Source organism: Phyllobates terribilis, unplaced genomic scaffold (genome assembly GCF_046119375.1).
Source record: "Phyllobates terribilis strain yellow unplaced genomic scaffold, ASM4611937v1 Scaffold_11__3_contigs__length_659146591, whole genome shotgun sequence".
Lineage (NCBI taxonomy): Eukaryota > Metazoa > Chordata > Amphibia > Anura > Dendrobatidae > Phyllobates > Phyllobates terribilis.
Genome location: NW_027362771.1, coordinates 162,447,875 through 162,466,281, shown reverse-complemented (window position 1 = coordinate 162,466,281; position 18,407 = coordinate 162,447,875).

Sequence of the window (18,407 nt, the reverse complement as noted above, 5' to 3'; positions counted from 1 at the left end):
GGTGTCAAACCCTCACCGTTTTGATATTGAAAAAGTAGTAGAAAACCCTTTAATAGCCTTTAACAGTCCCATAGGCATATTTGTTGTCCTTAAGGTTGGGTCAGAGACGTGGCTGGTCCGAACATCACGGTCTGTATATGAACCATGAATGTTATCAGTATGAAACCAGTCTAACAAGTTGGACATGGAGAACCCTTTCACCCTTTCATGTCTGTCAAACAATTTAGCAGAAAGCCCTAAGTTAAGAAAAGGGGACATATTTTCTTAATTACTTTTAAAGGACAGAATTATGCATTTAGGATTATAAAAGCAAAACTACTTACCAACAATGTCAACCACATGACTTTGTGGGGACGATACATCAAGTCTTGATCCAGAGTCCGCAAGACTAAGATGCGCCAAATTCATTAGGAGGCATGCACCTCTTCATGAATTTACTGCATCTTTCAGCTGCCATGCACCAGAGTCAGAGATGTACGCCATGGACTGGAATATGCTAGAATTTATGTCATTGTCATGTTGTAAATTATACATTTGTTGTGATACGCTTGGCCACATCCCCCCAAGCTAAGCTCCACTCTTCAAATTGGAGGAACAAATAGTTTGCCGCATGTCCCCACCCAATAAGCTAGACTAACAAATTTCTCCCTGTACACACATAGTTGAGTGGCGTTGAGTAGCCAGTGGGGACCTGCCTCTTGGACTAGCACATCAACCCCAGCTACGCTTTAAAAAGCCACAGTATTTCAGAGTAACACATAGATATTTAGAAATCAGGACCTATAGTTCGTGCAACATGAAACACCTGACATTCATAATCCAGTAAGCCAATGTTGTCAGTAGATTTTGTAGGGTTCTGGCAATCCTAGGAGGCTTACAAACCCATAAGATGAATGAAAATGAACATTAATGAGCAGGGTTGGGAATTTTATTCCCGTAGGCAGATGAGACCAGTAGCCCACCACACTTCCCCAACCAGCAAAGTAAAGGGCCATATTGTACATACCCCAAAATGAGTCCACGATCCAGGTAACAGGCTCTGCTGACAACTTTCACCAGCCAAAGTAAAAACGGGGTGTACTTTGGGGGTGCACTTAATTGGGTTAAGATTTTAAAGTTATACAGGTGCATCTCATTTAATTAGAATATCATCAAAAAGTTAATTTATTTCAGTTCTACAATACAAAAAGTGAAACTCATATTATATAGAGTCATTACAAACAGAGTGATCTATTTGAAGTGTTTATTTCTGTTAATGTTGATGATTATGGCTTACAGCCAATGAAAACACAAAAGTCATTATCTCAGTAAATTAGAATACTTTATAACAACAGCTTGAAAAATGTTTTTAAAATCCAAAATGTTGGCCTACTGAATTGTATGTTCAGTAAAAGCACTCAATACTTGGTCGGGGCTCCTTTTGCATCAATTAGTGCATCAATGCGGCGTGGCATGGAGGCGATCAGCCTGTGGCACTGCTGAGGTGTTATGGAAGCCCAGGTTGCTTTGATAGCAGCCTTCAGCTCATCTGCATTGTTGGGTCTGGTGTCTCTCATCTTCTTCTTGACAATACCCCATAGATTCTCTATGGGGTTAAGGTCAGGCGAGTTTTCTGGCCAATCAAGCACAGTGATACTGTTGTTTTTGAACCAGGTATTGGTACTTTTGGCAGTGTGGACAGGTGCCAAGTCCTGCTGGAGAATGAAATTTCCATCTCCAAAAAGCTTGTCGGCAGTGGGAAGCATGAAGTGCTCTAAAATTTCCTGGTAGACTTTGATCTTGATAAAACACAGTGGACCTACACCAGCAGATGACATTGCTCCCCAAACCATCACTGATTGTGGAAACTTCACACTAGACCTCAAGCAGCTTGGATTGTGGCCTCTCCACTCTTCCTCCAGACTCTGGGACCTTGATTTCCAAATGAAAATTTGAACTCTGGGGCCTTGTGGAGTGTGTCAGTGGCTGCCTTCTGGACATCTGTCAAGTCAGCAGTCTTCCCCATGATTGTGGAGCCTACTGAAACAAACTAAGGGACCTTTTTAAACACTTAGGAAGCCTTTGCAGGTGTTTTTCGTTAATCATTCTAATTTACTGAGATAATGACTTTTGTGTTTTCATTGACTGTAAGCTATAATCATCAACATTAACAGAAATAAACACTTGAAATAGATCACTCTGTTTGTAATGACTCTATATAATATATGAGATTCACTTTTTGTATAGAATGACTGAAATAAATTTACTTTTTGATGATATTCTAATTTAGTGAGATGCACCTGTATATAGGAATTCTTCAAAAGACCCATGTCTTTTAAGCACTTGAGAACTTACCAGACAGTCTTGGGATGCCTCTGTGGATTCTTCATGCACTGTACATTCAGTCTGAATAACTTCTTCTTTGTTGTACAAAATCGCCTCTCTGAGTAACTGAAAACGTAAGATTTGTGCAAGACTGTAATCTAATTTTTAACAACTGTTTTAAAGGATTGCACTTCAGACACAAAATAAATTGGTAACACAGCAGTCCATCAACAGGCCCAAGACTAATTGTGCCGTTCTTCTGGAGCCTCTGCATTAACTCCTATAGTGCCAGTGCAAACTACAGCACGGTCTCCCCTTCATGTTGACACCTAGAGAAGAATTTCTTCCTCAATGAGGCAGCAGATGCGATGTCTCCATATAAACAGTCTAAGGTTATGTGCCCACGATGCAGAAATGCTCCGGATTTTTCCTGAGCGTTTCTGCATCTCCCTGGCAGAAAAAACGCATGCGAATTGTACATGCATTTTTTCAGCCAGGGACAAGCGTTTTGCGCAAGCGATTTCGAATACGGGTTGCCAAGTGCTTTCCAAGAGATTTTAACATAACTTGGAAAGTGCTATACAACTTGGTCACACTATATAAATCCATGCAACCGGCATGGATTTTCTATAGTGCGACCAAGTTAGTTAAAAAAAAGAATAAAAATAGTAAAAAAAAAACAAAAAACATTATACTCACCTTCCGATGGCCCCCGGTCTCCTTCTCCGGTCTTCCCGGTGTCTCGCAGTGGTGTAAAAGGACCTTCTATGACGTCATTTAGTCATGTGACAGGTCACGCGACCGCCGACGTCAGCAGTGGCGTGACCTGTCTCATGATTGAATGACGTCATGGAAGGTCCTTTTACTCCATCGCGAGCCACCGGGGAGCCAAGATGTATCGGATAGAAGACCGCGGGCCATCAGAAGGTGAGTATAATGTGTTTTTTTATTTTAAATAGTTTTTTTTTACAGGTAGTATGGTACACGGGTCTGGATGAGAGTCTCTTCTTCTCCAGACCCGGGTACCATCCGCACATTGAATCGCTTAATATCCGCATGTGCACATGTAGTCATGCGGATATTAAGTGATTCAATGCAAGCCAATGGCGGCCAAATCGCTGTAATTCCGCAAAATAATTGGTAGTGCTGCGGATTTTTCCGCAATGATAATCCGCAGCTGAAATTTCCGCAGCATGTGCACAGCACATGCGGATTATCATTGGGGAACATAGCAGACCTACTAACAAGCGTTTTTTAAGCGTTTCTGCGGCGGAATTACCGCTGCAGAAACGCTTAAAAAATGCATAGTGGGCACACAGCCTAAATACTCCACAACATCACACAGTTTTTTTCTGATTCCTTCAGGAGCCAGCAGAACTGCTTCCTGCAGCAGTATGACCAAATCCACATTATCAGCCTGTGGGACCACATATAGGTGAGCTGCACATTATTGTATATCTGCACAATAGCTTATGCTCTGAATCTCACGAACCATAGACACGGATCCGTTTTTAAAACTGATGTGTGTATGGATCACTGAAACTCTATGGGTCAGTATGCTGTCCATGAAAAAACGGACAGAAATGTGTGATACAGATCTGTGATTGTAGCCTTCGAAGAAGTTTACAGATAATAGCTAGCACAAAACTATGAATGCTATCTTTCACCACCTTTACAAGCATCAAAAATAGTCTTACGTTATTTACATCTGTGTTCCAGCTGCATGAGTCAGATCACTGGTGCTGAGTGGCATGATTGCTATCTCTTTATTGGCTTTGTGTCTTGAAAAGTTAGATCCGTATCTGAGTGAAAGCTACAGTAACATTCATTTTGCTTTTCATGAACCATGGTGATTACCCTTAAAATATGTGGAGAGTGGAATAATGTGCAGACAACATGCAAGTAAACACGTGTGGCACACTGGGTACTAATACTTCTGGTGCATCCTTTGCATTCCTTTCTGTGGACATATGGGTGCCAGACCCAAGGAGTTGTTTTCAACAAATTGTTTTGCAGAGAAGGTGACCATGTCCACTACACCCTGCTTGATAATACTGCCAACAGCTTTCTGTATTCTATACAGGTAAGCCTACAATTTTTTTTCATTTTGTCTATATAAACAACATTGCTGTAGTATATTTGTACCGTTGGCAAATTAACACTCTACTTCTTACAACATTGTTAAGTTATGGGATCATTTTCAAAATATGCAATACAATACTGGCTTATAATGAGTGCACAATACTTTCCCAAGAAATAGAAAAATATTTTTGCACCAATAGTCGTTGTGCTTTTATTACCTAAAAATCCTGTACTTTGCGTCTAAGCATTAAAATCATGATTTTACATGGAAGGAGGTGAAAAGCATTATGCACATACTAAAGCATTATGGTACCCTGGAAAATTACATATTATGAACCATATTCATAGATCTACATTTCAGAAAGAGGAGGAGCAGTACTTTATCAAATATGTTTCATTTTTTTAAGTCATCAACTGTTAAAGCACGCATACACATTATGTAAAAGTCGACGATTTTGGTGGGATCTGCAGTCCATTTAAAGAGAATTCTCAAGTTATGAAGATGGAATAGTTAGAATATATAAAAATAAAAAAACTTTGCAATTAACATCACATTTCTGTGTAGCACCGTTTTTTTTATATTTGATCCTTTCTGTTTCATAAAGTACAGATCGTTTCCCAGGTGATCAACCATCAGAGGAAGGGCGATAATTCACAGTTCAAACATAATGCATAACATGAAAATAAGGATAATAATATAATATAGCTTTCATAACGAAATCTTCAATTTTACTCAAATTAGTTGATACAAATTCAGTATGAATGCGCCCCACATCAAAAACTACTACATCTACTATTGAAGACGAACATGGTGAAAGTGATTCAGTGGCTAAGTATGTCTCCCGATGTAAACCCAGTCGAACACCTATGGGGAATTGTGTAGAGACAAGTTGAGCCTCACTCTCCATCCAGCATCCAGGCTCTAAAAGAGGTCGTTAATGAAAATGGAAAAAGATAGATGTTGCAAAATGTTGCCAACTTGTTTATTCCATGGCTAGAAGACTTGGTGCAATCCTTAAAAATCTTGGAGGTTTTGCCCCTTTTAAATTGCATTCCAGGTAGAATCCGCCTGAAAAAAACATTGAGTGCACATACCCTTAGTCCACACAAGTTTGGTGGTGAGAGGTAGATCATGAATAATTTTGACTCTTCTTTGACAGCCTTCTGCAAAGATTGAAAATTAAGTTTTACAAAAATACTTAACTTCAGCATTATATTAGTAAGTCTGTCACTACTTTATGCTGCCCTAAGTGAGTGTAACAGAGAAGAAAGGATTCCTTTTTATGGTAACTGTGCTTTCAAGTAACTATTGAAAATAAGGTGATGTGTGTGTGTGTGTGCGTGCGTGCGTGCGTGTGTGTGTGTCTCTATCTGTACCTTGCAATATACTGGTAGCTGAGATGAGGATACAAGCTGCAGCGATTTATCCCAAAGACAGCACAGCATAGAGTGGGGAATATCTGCTCCTCATTCACTTTTTAGCTCACAGAGATAAGCTACACCAACATGGAGGACATTTTACAGCAGAGCTGAGCTGTATTGATCTGCACCAATCTCTGATGTGAGGTGAAACACTTGTTACAAAGCTTGGCCCAATGAGTTTCCTGCTGCTCTTTCCTCATCACCTCACCATTGAGTATAATGGGCTGTATCACATGATACCTTCAGTCTGTCTCCGCTATGCTAGATGGACTTGAGCTGTTTTTTTCACAGCGGACAGTGAGTTCAGGAGGCAGCGGAGAGGGTAAGAAGTGTCTGATAAGTGAGAAAAGAAGCTGATTTCTCTGATAAGATACATTACAAAGTTTCTTATAATAGTCTGTATTATTGATTTATGCATAGTTTGCAGAAAGCACGGATCCATGTATTTTCTTCCTAAGATCCCGCTGTCTTTCCTGTATTGCACATGACGAAAGCAATGTTTTAACCCCTTAACAACCGCCGTAATGCATTTTCATGGCAGTCATTAAGGGTACTTATGCCTCAGCACCGCTCTTTCACGTCGCTGAGGCATAATAGTATAGCGCCCCCCAGCGTCGGAAAATCTCCGGGGTCTTAGCTACAGGGGGTAGCTGAGACCACGGAGAACATGATCAGGGCCGTTTTTTTCGGTCCACTGTCATGTGATCACTGTTATTAACCATATAACGGCGATTACATAAAAAAAACTAAAATCCATTTCTATCTCCTCTGATATGATCTAACATATCAGAGAACAGAGAAATGGGGTCCCAGAGCTCCCCAACGGTACCTTTGGTACCGGATCGGTGATCCTCCGGCCCCACTCCTCAGAAAGAAAGAATGCGCAGTGCGCCCGCCAAGATCTGCCTCCTTGCACACGGTAACCGTTGGGAATTTTTTCATTGGCTGCTGGCTTTTGATTACTGTAATAGACCCTATCACAGTGATCAAAAGCCCCAACATTTGTAAATATGGCAGCACTTGGGCTGTACCTCTCTCTTCCCTCTTTGTAGTTGTTCTGGGAGAGAAGAGAGATATACTATGTCTGAGTGCTGCCCTGTCAGAGAGAAAAAAGTGAAAAAATCACATATCTACCTCCATGTTTGTACCCCTAAACCTCATTGAATACCCTCCCCCCTTTGGTGTCATCTCCATTGTCTGATTATATTTTTTTATCATTTTTATTTTTTTCATTTTTTGCAGTTAGGGTTATGGTTACTAGGGTTAGGGTTAGGGTTACTAGGGTTAGGGTTAAAAAAAATTATATATATAGAAAAAAAATACTAGTGTGAGATTATGTTTAGATGTAGTAGTGTTAGATTAGGTTTGAGGCTAGCAATGTAAGATTAGGTTTAGTTTTTTTTTTATTAGGAAGGTGTATAAAATAAAGCAATGGCCCGTAGAACATTCAGTGCGAGGCAGGTGTACAGCTTGTTTTGCTCCGGCAGCTCTGGCAGTGAAACTGAATCTGCCTCTGAAGTAGAGTGTAATGCACACGCCCGGGCTGAGTGGCGTGTGCGTGTGATTCCACTGCACCGTGCCGGAGAGTGAATGCCTGGAGGGGCGTAACTAGGTATTCACCCAATCCGACCAGGGTCGCACGACGGCATACGACGCCAGAGCACCAAGGAGGAACCGAGCAGAGGGACCAGGTGCTACTCCAGGACAGACCCCGGACACGGCTGTTGACCCACACAGGGGAATACAGGAACAGACAGATTAGGCTGGCACACAGACTGGTGGGTATAGGTAGGCACGACTGGTATGCAGGCAGGCGGGTATGCAGGCAGGGGGGTACAGGCAAGCACGGCTAGAGTGCAGACAGGGAGGCACTAGCAGGTAGGAACACAGGCGGGATAGGACCCAGTACACACTGGGACTCAGGAACAGAACCACAGATGTGGCGGACAAACACAGCAGAGTAAGGCCGCCCGGAGTGGTGAGCGAGAGCAGGGCAAGACGAGGCCGCCTAGAGCGGTGAGCGAGAGTAGAGCAGGACGAGGCCGCCTGGAGCGGTGAGCGAGAGTAGAGCAGGACGAGGCCGCCTGGAGCGGTGAGCAAGAGTAGTCAGAGCAGAGCGAGACTGCCGGAGCAGTGAGCAAAGGGTCAGAGCAGAGCGAGACTGCCGGAGCAGTGAGCAAAGGGTCAGAGCAGAGCGAGACTGCCGGAGCAGTGAGCAAAGGGTCAGAGCGGAGAGAGACTGCCGGAGCAGTGAGCAAAGGGTCAGAGCAGAGCGAGACTGCCGGAGCAGTGAGCAAAGGGTCAGAGCGGAGCGAGACTGCCGGAGCAGTGAGCAAAGGGTCAGAGGGGAGCGAGACTGCCGGAGCAGTGAGCAAAGGGTCAGAGCGGAGCGAGACTGCCGGAGCAGTGAGCAAAGGGTCAGAGCGGAGCGAGACTGCCGGAGCAGTGAGCAAAGGGTCAGAGCGGAGCAAGACTGCTGGAGCAGTGAGCAAAGGGTCAGAGCAGAGCAAGACTGCCGGAGCAGTGAGCAAAGGGTCAGAGCGGAGCAAGACTGCCGGAGCAGTGAGCAAAGGGTCAGAGCAGAGCAAGACTGCCGGAGCAGTGAGCAAAGGGTCAGAGCAGAGCAAGACTGCCGGAGCAGTGAGCAAAGGGTCAGAGCGGAGCAAGACTGCCGGAGCAGTGAGCAAAGGGTCAGAGCGGAGCAAGACTGCCGGAGCAGTGAGCAAAGGGTCAGAGCGGAGCAAGACTGCCGGAGCAGTGAGCAAAGGGTCAGAGCGGAGCAAGACTGCCGGAGCAGTGAGCAAAGGGTCAGAGCAGGCCAGAACCGCCGGAGCGGTGAGCAAAGGCAGAGCAGGCTAGAACCGCCGGAGCGGTGAGCAAGTCAGAGCAGGCTAGAACCGCTGGAGAGGTGAGCAAGGCAGAGCAGGCTAGAACCGCCGGAGCGGTGAGCAAGGCAGAGCAGGCTAGAACCGCCGGAGCGGTGAGCAAGGCAGAGCAGGCTAGAACCGCCAGAGCGGTGAGCAAGGCAGAGCAGGCTAGAACCGCCGGAGCGGTGAGCAAGGCAGAGCAGGCTAGAACCGCCGAAGCGGTGAGCAAGGCGGAGCAGGGGGGACAGGGCTCTGTGCACACGGAACAGGCAGGAAGGGAAAGGCAGAACCAGATACCCACAGGGTACTTACAGTGAAGTAGCAAGTGGACCACAAACTCACAAACGGAAGTACAGTGACAACGAGCAGGAGTTAGGTACGAGTTCAGACTCTGCAGAAAAAGAAAAGGTACGGACATAGAGAAACACAGGAAACAGGCTAGAAGAGTATACAGACAAGAACAGACACAGTAGCAAGATACAGGAGCGGGTCTAGGTATGCAGCCCCTAGAAGGCGGAACAGGCTAGGAGCGTGTTCAGACAGGACAGACAAGATACAGGAGGGGTCTAGGTATGCGGCCCCTAGAAGGCGGAAAGAACAGGCAAGGAGCGTGTTCAGACAGGCCTGGAAATACAGCCTCCAGGAAGGGCAGGCAAGCAAACACAGAAGGGGACCTGGCACATTCAGAGTGAGAGAGCACACTGAATGAAACACAATGCTCAGGCATGGGTTAATTGGAGCAGCTGGTTTAAATACCAGGTGACAGACAGCAATAGGCTGAGGACGCACAAGGGGTGTGCCTGCAGCAGGTACAAAAAGCAGGAAGTGATCCGGCGCCGCCCTTAAGCAGCAGAAACAGAAGCGAACAGACAGCATGGAGGGAAGCCAGAGAGACATTCTGGATTGGAGATCAAGTGCGCGCTCTTGCACAGTGGGAGATGGACCACTATGCAAGGACGCCGCCAGGTATGTTACATAGAGCAGTTTTCAGACAGTGATAACTCCTCTTCCTCGACGGGATCCCACAGCCCGATGGTAGCAGAGTTGGTCGTCACTGCTGAAGCTTCAGAGGCAGGACCAAGTTCCGCAGTCCCCCCACCTCTGTGGTATCATGGCAGTTCATTTTCCCCTCAAATTCCCCCTTTCTTAACAGCCCCTGGAATAAAATAAAATGTCACCAATTTTATCCCCTTTGAATTTTTCCAAATTTTCGTTACCCCTGAAGTTCTACGGTTGATTGTCCACCAAACCATTTTATATCCCCGACAGTATATTTCCCAAAATCCCACATCCTTCCATTCCTGTTCCTAGATCCCCACAAATATCCCTGAAATTAAAAAAAAAATTGGGCCTTACCCTGAACACAGGTTTAGTAAAAAAAAAACTCACGCTCTGCTCCTACTGGGCAACTACTGGAAGAGTCCCTGATGAGTTACAAGGGCAATCTGTCCTTCTGCCAATTTATACCATCCAAGAGAGCAAAATATGGCGTCAAGCTCTACAAAAAAAGTGAAAAAATCACATATCTACCTCCATGTTTGTACCCCTAAACCTCATTGAATACCCTCCCCCCTTTGGTGTCATCTCCATTGTCTGATTATATTTTTTTATCATTTTTATTTTTTTCATTTTTTGCAGTTAGGGTTATGGTTACTAGGGTTAGGGTTAGGGTTACTAGGGTTAGGGTTAAAAAAAATTATATATATAGAAAAAAAATACTAGTGTGAGATTATGTTTAGATGTAGTAGTGTTAGATTAGGTTTGAGGCTAGCAGTGTAAGATTAGGTTTAGTTTTTTTTTATTAGGAAGGTGTATAAAATAAAGCAATGGCCCGTAGAACATTCAGTGCGAGGCAGGTGTACAGCCTGTTTTGCTCCGGCAGCTCTGGCAGTGAAACTGAATCTGCCTCTGAAGTAGAGTGTAATGCACACGCCCGGGCTGAGTGGCGTGTGCGTGTGATTCCACTGGACCGTGCCGGAGAGTGAATGCCTGGAGGGGCGTAACTAGGTATTCACCCGATCCGACCAGGGTCGCACGACGGCATACGACGCCAGAGCACCAAGGAGGAACCGAGCAGAGGGACCAGGTGCTACTCCAGGACAGACCCCGGACACGGCTGTTGACCCACACAGGGGAATACAGGAACAGACAGGTTAGGCTGGCACACAGACTGGTGGGTATAGGTAGGCACGACTGGTATGCAGGCAGGCGGGTATGCAGGCAGGGGGGTACAGGCAAGCACGGCTAGAGTGCAGACAGGGAGGCACTAGCAGGTAGGAACACAGGCGGGATAGGACCCAGTACACACTGGGACTCAGGAACAGAACCACAGATGTGGCGGACAAACACAGCAGAGTAAGGCCGCCCGGAGTGGTGAGCGAGAGCAGGGCAAGACGAGGCCGCCTAGAGCGGTGAGCGAGAGTAGAGCAGGACGAGGCCGCCTGGAGCGGTGAGCAAGAGTAGTCAGAGCAGAGCGAGACTGCCGGAGCAGTGAGCAAAGGGTCAGAGCAGAGCGAGACTGCCGGAGCAGTGAGCAAAGGGTCAGAGCAGAGCGAGACTGCCGGAGCAGTGAGCAAAGGGTCAGAGCGGAGCGAGACTGCCGGAGCAGTGAGCAAAGGGTCAGAGCGGAGCGAGACTGCCGGAGCAGTGAGCAAAGGGTCAGAGCGGAGCGAGACTGCCGGAGCAGTGAGCAAAGGGTCAGAGCGGAGCGAGACTGCCGGAGCAGTGAGCAAAGGGTCAGAGCGGAGCAAGACTGTCGGAGCAGTGAGCAAAGGGTCAGAGCGGAGCGAGACTGCCGGAGCAGTGAGCAAAGGGTCAGAGCGGAGCGAGACTGCCGGAGCAGTGAGCAAAGGGTCAGAGGGGAGCGAGACTGCCGGAGCAGTGAGCAAAGGGTCAGAGCGGAGCGAGACTGCCGGAGCAGTGAGCAAAGGGTCAGAGCGGAGCGAGACTGCCGGAGCAGTGAGCAAAGGGTCAGAGCGGAGCAAGACTGCCGGAGCAGTGAGCAAAGGGTCAGAGCAGAGCAAGACTGCCGGAGCAGTGAGCAAAGGGTCAGAGCGGAGCAAGACTGCCGGAGCAGTGAGCAAAGGGTCAGAGCAGAGCAAGACTGCCGGAGCAGTGAGCAAAGGGTCAGAGCGGAGCAAGACTGCCGGAGCAGTGAGCAAAGGGTCAGAGCGGAGCAAGACTGCCGGAGCAGTGAGCAAAGGGTCAGAGCGGAGCAAGACTGCCGGAGCAGTGAGCAAAGGGTCAGAGCGGAGCAAGACTGCCGGAGCAGTGAGCAAAGGGTCAGAGCAGGCCAGAACCGCCGGAGCGGTGAGCAAAGGCAGAGCAGGCTAGAACCGCCGGAGCGGTGAGCAAGTCAGAGCAGGCTAGAACCGCTGGAGAGGTGAGCAAGGCAGAGCAGGCTAGAACCGCCGGAGCGGTGAGCAAGGCAGAGCAGGCTAGAACCGCCGGAGCGGTGAGCAAGGCAGAGCAGGCTAGAACCGCCAGAGCGGTGAGCAAGGCAGAGCAGGCTAGAACCGCCGGAGCGGTGAGCAAGGCAGAGCAGGGGGGACAGGGCTCTGTGCACACGGAACAGGCAGGAAGGGAAAGGCAGAACCAGATACCCACAGGGTACTTACAGTGAAGTAGCAAGTGGACCACAAACTCACAAACGGAAGTACAGTGACAACGAGCAGGAGTTAGGTACGAGTTCAGACTCTGCAGAAAAAGAAAAGGTACGGACATAGAGAAACACAGGAAACAGGCTAGAAGAGTATACAGACAAGAACAGACACAGTAGCAAGATACAGGAGCGGGTCTAGGTATGCAGCCCCTAGAAGGCAGAACAGGCTAGGAGCTTGTTCAGACAGGACAGACAAGATACAGGAGGGGTCTAGGTATGCGGCCCCTAGAAGGCGGAAAGAACAGGCAAGGAGCGTGTTCAGACAGGCCTGGAAATACAGCCTCCAGGAAGGGCAGGCAAGCAAACACAGAAGGGGACCTGGCACATTCAGAGTGAGAGAGCACACTGAATGAAACACAATGCTCAGGCATGGGTTAATTGGAGCAGCTGGTTTAAATACCAGGTGACAGACAGCAATAGGCTGAGGACGCACAAGGGGTGTGCCTGCAGCAGGTACAAAAAGCAGGAAGTGATCCGGCGCCGCCCTTAAGCAGCAGAAACAGAAGCGAACAGACAGCATGGAGGGAAGCCAGAGAGACATTCTGGATTGGAGATCAAGTGCGCGCTCTTGCACAGTGGGAGATGGACCACTATGCAAGGACGCCGCCAGATATGTTACATAGAGCAGTTTTCAGACAGTGATAACTCCTCTTCCTCGACGGGATCCCACAGCCCGATGGTAGCAGAGTTGGTCGTCACTGCTGAAGCTTCAGAGGCAGGACCAAGTTCCGCAGTCCCCCCACCTCTGTGGTATCATGGCAGTTCATTTTCCCCTCAAATTCCCCCTTTCTTAACAGCCCCTGGAATAAAATAAAATGTCACCAATTTTATCCCCTTTGAATTTTTCCAAATTTTTGTTACCCCTGAAGTTCTACGGTTGATTGTCCACCAAACCATTTTATATGCCCGACAGTATATTTCCCAAAATCCCACATCCTTCCATTCCTGTTCCTAGATCCCCACAAATATCCCTGAAATTAAAAAAAAAATTGGGCCTTACCCTGAACACAGGTTTAGTAAAAAAAAACCTCACGCTCTGCTCCTACTGGGCAACTACTGGAAGAGTCCCTGATGAGTTACAAGGGCAGTCTGTCCTTCTGCCAATTTATACCATCCAAGAGAGCAAAATATGGCGTCAAGCTCTACAAAATGTGCGAGAGCACATCATGGTACACATCCACTTTCCTAATATATGAAGGTAAGGACCGCCAAATTAGCCCCCCAAACTGCCCCCAGACAATTGGCATCCCTGGTAAAATTGTCTGGGAACTAATGATGCCATTTCTCCATCAAGGATATCACGTTTACACAGACAATTATTATACCAGCATCACCTTATACCAATACCTCCACTCTGCAAATACAAGGGCCTGTGGGACAGTCAGGAAAAACTGAGTGGGGTTTCCGTCACAGTTGGTGTCCAGACAATTGGAGAAGGGGGCGTCATTCTCACTTTCAAGTGGCCACTTTCTTGCAGTGAAGTGGAATGACAGGAAGGACGTTTACATGCTGACCACGCTGCATGCGGACACTACTGTGATGGTCAGAGACAGGGGCACCACCAGGGACATGGAAAAACCGGTCTGTGTAACAGATTACAATAAATTCATGGGTGGCGTTGACCTGTCAGACCAGGTGCTTCACCTTATCTGGTGAAAGGGAGAACCAGGACCTTGTAAAAAAAGGTGGCAATCTACCTCATTCAGATTGCTACCTACAATAGCTTTGTCCTATACAAAAAAATCCCAAGGAGCACTCACATTTCTCCAATACCAGGAGAAAATTGTTGAGTGTCTCATATTTGACCTGACGGTACAGGAGGAAGCCTTCGAGTCAGAGGATGTCTGGAGACTTGCAGAGCGTCATTTTATTTGCCCCATCCCTGCCACTCCCACCAAAAAGTATCCGCAAAAAAGATGCCGGGTTTGAAGTAAGCACGGTACAAGGAGTGATTCCCAGTACTTATTGCCCCACGTGCCCATCCTAACCAGGCTTTTGTATCTCCCCCTGTTTTGAGACCTACCACACATCTTACAATTATTAGGTGTTTTTTTTTCAAATAATTTATATTTTCTGTTTAGTGGGCCCCAGTAAAGTAATTTTTTGAAACAAGTAATGAAGAGAATATTTTCATCAGTAAATCACATTTTACCACATTTCACAATTAATTCCAGGACTTGTTCAGTCACATACCAAACTACTAATCAGACAAATTCTCATCCACATACCCACGTCTGTGTACCCCAGAATGTGGACCCCGCAAATGTTCTTGAAAATAGTCAGGTCATCTGACAATTCCAGGACTTGATCAATTACATACCAAACTACTAATCAGACAAATTCTCGTCCACATGCCCATGTCTGTGTACCCCTGAATGTGGACCCCACAAATGTTCTTGAAAAAAGTCAGGTCATCTGACAATTCCAGGATTTGATTACTCACAAACATTTTTAACAATTTATCTTAGATTGACTGTCTCTATGACTAGGTCTTGCTACACAAAACTTTTGTTTTCATTTATATTACTTATATATTTATGTTGGTGATACGGGCGTAATTAGTTAATTGGAGGATCTCTAATAATGAGGCTGTTCCTTACTTATACACTATGAGCTTTACTGCATGGTACTTGCCAAACCTCCTGTACCAGACAATACTTTCAGGATCCTGTAGGGGATTGGTTGTTTTGTGCACATAGCATTTCTTACATTGGCGGGCGGGAGCCTGCTATGGTGTACCACGTCTATTGGCACATTCGTCTTTCATATAGTGATTGATGGAGCTAAACGGACGTTGTACGACCAGTCTCTGAAAGATAAACCTGTCATTCTAGCTCTGCTGGTGTTCTTTCATCTTTGAAACAAACTCAGGTTTGCCACATAGTTGGCTGCATTTTCCTCCACATTTTGCCCTTCGCTCCACAACAGTTTATTCTTCCTTATATAATATACGCAATTGCGGGACAACTGTTTTGTTAGCAAGACCAAGTTTTATAATCAGCAAATGTGGTTTTAGGGGCATGCCTCCCTCTGTGAGTAATAATTCCTCGAAGGATTTTATTGTTTGGTAGCTCAATGTCTCTGTAAGCTTTGAATGGGTCCTGGAATTCCATCAATTTTACCCTGAAGATGAAATGGTGCGCCATCTATTATAGGCACAGCCTTGTGTCCAGTACTCACATTGGTGCCATATTGGATGTACCTTCGACACTGAAAAACTAGTGCAATAAAATTTGAGGTATGTTCCTCAGATCGTACAAAAAAGATTCACAAAAGAGACTGAAAAAAATGCAAATTGCTAATTTTGAAACTAATGTTGCATCAACTGCATAAAAAATGGTGGTATCAAACTACTTACTACCTCCCTAGATAAATACATTACAGGTATAATTAGCAAAAAAAGACATTTATGGCTGTTTTTTGTTGCTCTTCAACCACACAGGCTCTGCAAATATGACAATCTATTCCAAATAGAGCCAAATTTGTGTTCCAAAATTCAAATATTGCTCCTTCCGCTCCGAGCTCTGCCGTTTGTCCAAACAGAACTTTTTGACTACATGTAGGGTATCGCCGCACTCGTAAGAAAGTGGGTAACAAATTGTGGGGTCCACTTTTTGGTGTTATTTCTGGAAAAATTGAGAAATTTGGGGCTAGCGCAAGATTTTTGTGAAAAAAATGAATAGTTTCAATATGATGACCTAATGTTATCAAATTCTGTGTCATACATGTGGGTTCAAAATGCTCACTATACCCATGGATAAAATCCTTGAGGGGTCTAGTTTCCAAAATGGGGTCACTTGTGGGGAGTTTCTGCTTTTTAGGGACATCGGGGGCTCTCCAAACCTGACATGGCGTCCGTTCTCAATTCCAGACAATTTTGAGTTCAAAAAGTCAAATGGTACTCCTTCCCTTTCAAGCCCTGCTGTGTGCCCAAAGAGTGGTTTTCCCCCACATATGGGGTATCGGCATGCTCAGGAGAAATTGAACAATAAATTTTGTGGTCCATTTTCTCTTGTTACCCTTATGAAAATAAAAGAATTTGGGTCTCGCTGTTAGAGGTAACATCAACCTGTTGAGATTGCGATAAGTGAAATATTACATAATGCCCTCACCTACCTCCCCAGTAGTGCAGTCGCTGGAGGTCAGTTATGGCCTACGTTTGGTAGAAACACCGAACAGATGGGTAGTGACTGCGCTTTTGGTGGTGGTGCTTCTGCAGCTGCTGGTGACGCTGATATTCTTAGCCGTGGTATATCTTTTACCATACAATTTGTACAAAACTATAAATAACTACTGACATTTTTTTCAATTCTAATTCAACCCTTGTCAAAAAGGACATGAGAAATGCAAGGTAGGTACACTTATATAAAGCAACATGTGTCTACAGGGTACAGTTGTCACGGGTGTGTTGCCACGAAGATCGTCACGAGTACACAGCCTGACTTCTCGCAGCTGACTTGTTGGTGCTTTGTGTTTTCTCGGCAGTGAAGGAGTTAATTCTCTCTCTCTCTGGGCTAGCTGAGGTCCAGCCTCGCCCAGCTGCAATCAATGCTTCGTTAGTGAGACTCCTTTATATTCCTGCAGGTCTGTTTGTGAGGTGTCGGTGAAAGCTTTTCATTCAGACTTACAGAGCGGATCGTGGTGTTTGGAGTTGCTGAGATAAGTGTATTTGAAAGTGTTATTTCCCTTTCCTCGCTTTATCATTTATCTCCTTTCCCGTTGGTGTTCCCTCTGTTGTAGTTTTGTTGAAGTTGTATGCAAGGTGGTTTTGGTTTTTCCCTTGTACTGTCTCGTTCGTCTAAATACTGTGTGTGGGCATATTATTGCTGGTTCCCAATTGTTGTGATCAGGGTCCTTCTCAGGACTAGATTACTGTGGTGCAGGGATCCTCAGGAGGTAGGGGTTACGCTGGCGGCCTGGACCTCTGTACCTTTAACAGTACCTCCAGGATGAGGGATTAGTCAGGGCCCCAGCTTAGGGTCAGCTTAGGCCCCCTACCTCCAGTATTCTGTGACAGTGTGACATTTTCATCGACCAACTTAGTTTTTCTCCTGCTACCATGGATCCAGTAGCCGGTCTAGCTCAGCAGTTGCAGAGTTTGTCCATGGGGCTGGCGGACGTTAGGTCCAAGGTTTTGCATCCTCTGGAGCAAGCCGGACCAGAACCTAAAGTAGCTCTCCCTGACAGGTTCACTGGGGGGCGGGACAAGTTTTTTGTTTTCCGGGAGGCATGCAAATTGTACTTTCGGCTGCGGCCTCGGTCATCGGGCAGTGAAGAACAAAGGGTGGGAATTGTCATCTCGCTCCTACAAGGGGACCCACAATCTTGGGCGTTCTCTCTTCCCCCTAGCTCCCCAGTTCTCCAGTCAGTGGATAGGTTTTTCGCTGCTTTGGGACTCGTATATGATGACCCAGATCGGATCTCCCTTGCTGAGTCTAAGTTACGTAGGATTCAGCAGGGAGATCGTCCGGCGGAGGAATTCTGTTCGGAGTTCCGTAGGTGGGCCACGGACACCCAGTGGAATGACCCGGCTCTTAGGAGCCAGTTTTGTCATGGTTTATCCGACAAATTACAGGATGTGTTGGCACAGTATGACTCTCCCGCGTCACTGGAAGCCGCTATGGCCCTTGCTATTCGCGTTGACAGACGGCTTCGGGAGAGGTGCGGGATAACTCTACCCCCTGTAATGTCTCCACCTCTTACAAGGTCCCCTCATATGGTGGTTCCCCTGGTCAGTCCGGAGGAGCCTATGCAATTAGGGGGACATCATTTCGGGGAAGGGGACCGGTGGTGCGCCATAAGACAGGAGGGTGTTTCCTCTGCGGGAAAAAGGGACATTTTATTGGGGGGTGTCCATCCCGCCCCTTGCTGAGTAAAGAGTCGTCGAAAAAACTGTTGATCCCAGGTTGTGTGGTGGACGGCAATCTGGGAGTAGGTATTTCGTCCCTAGGTTCGTCTCAGTTTCTCGTACCGGCGGAGGTGGTGGTGGGTACGAGAACTGTGAGGATATCTGTTCTTCTGGATAGTGGGGCCGGGGCTAATCTGGTTGATGCTCGGTTTGCCCGGGTTCA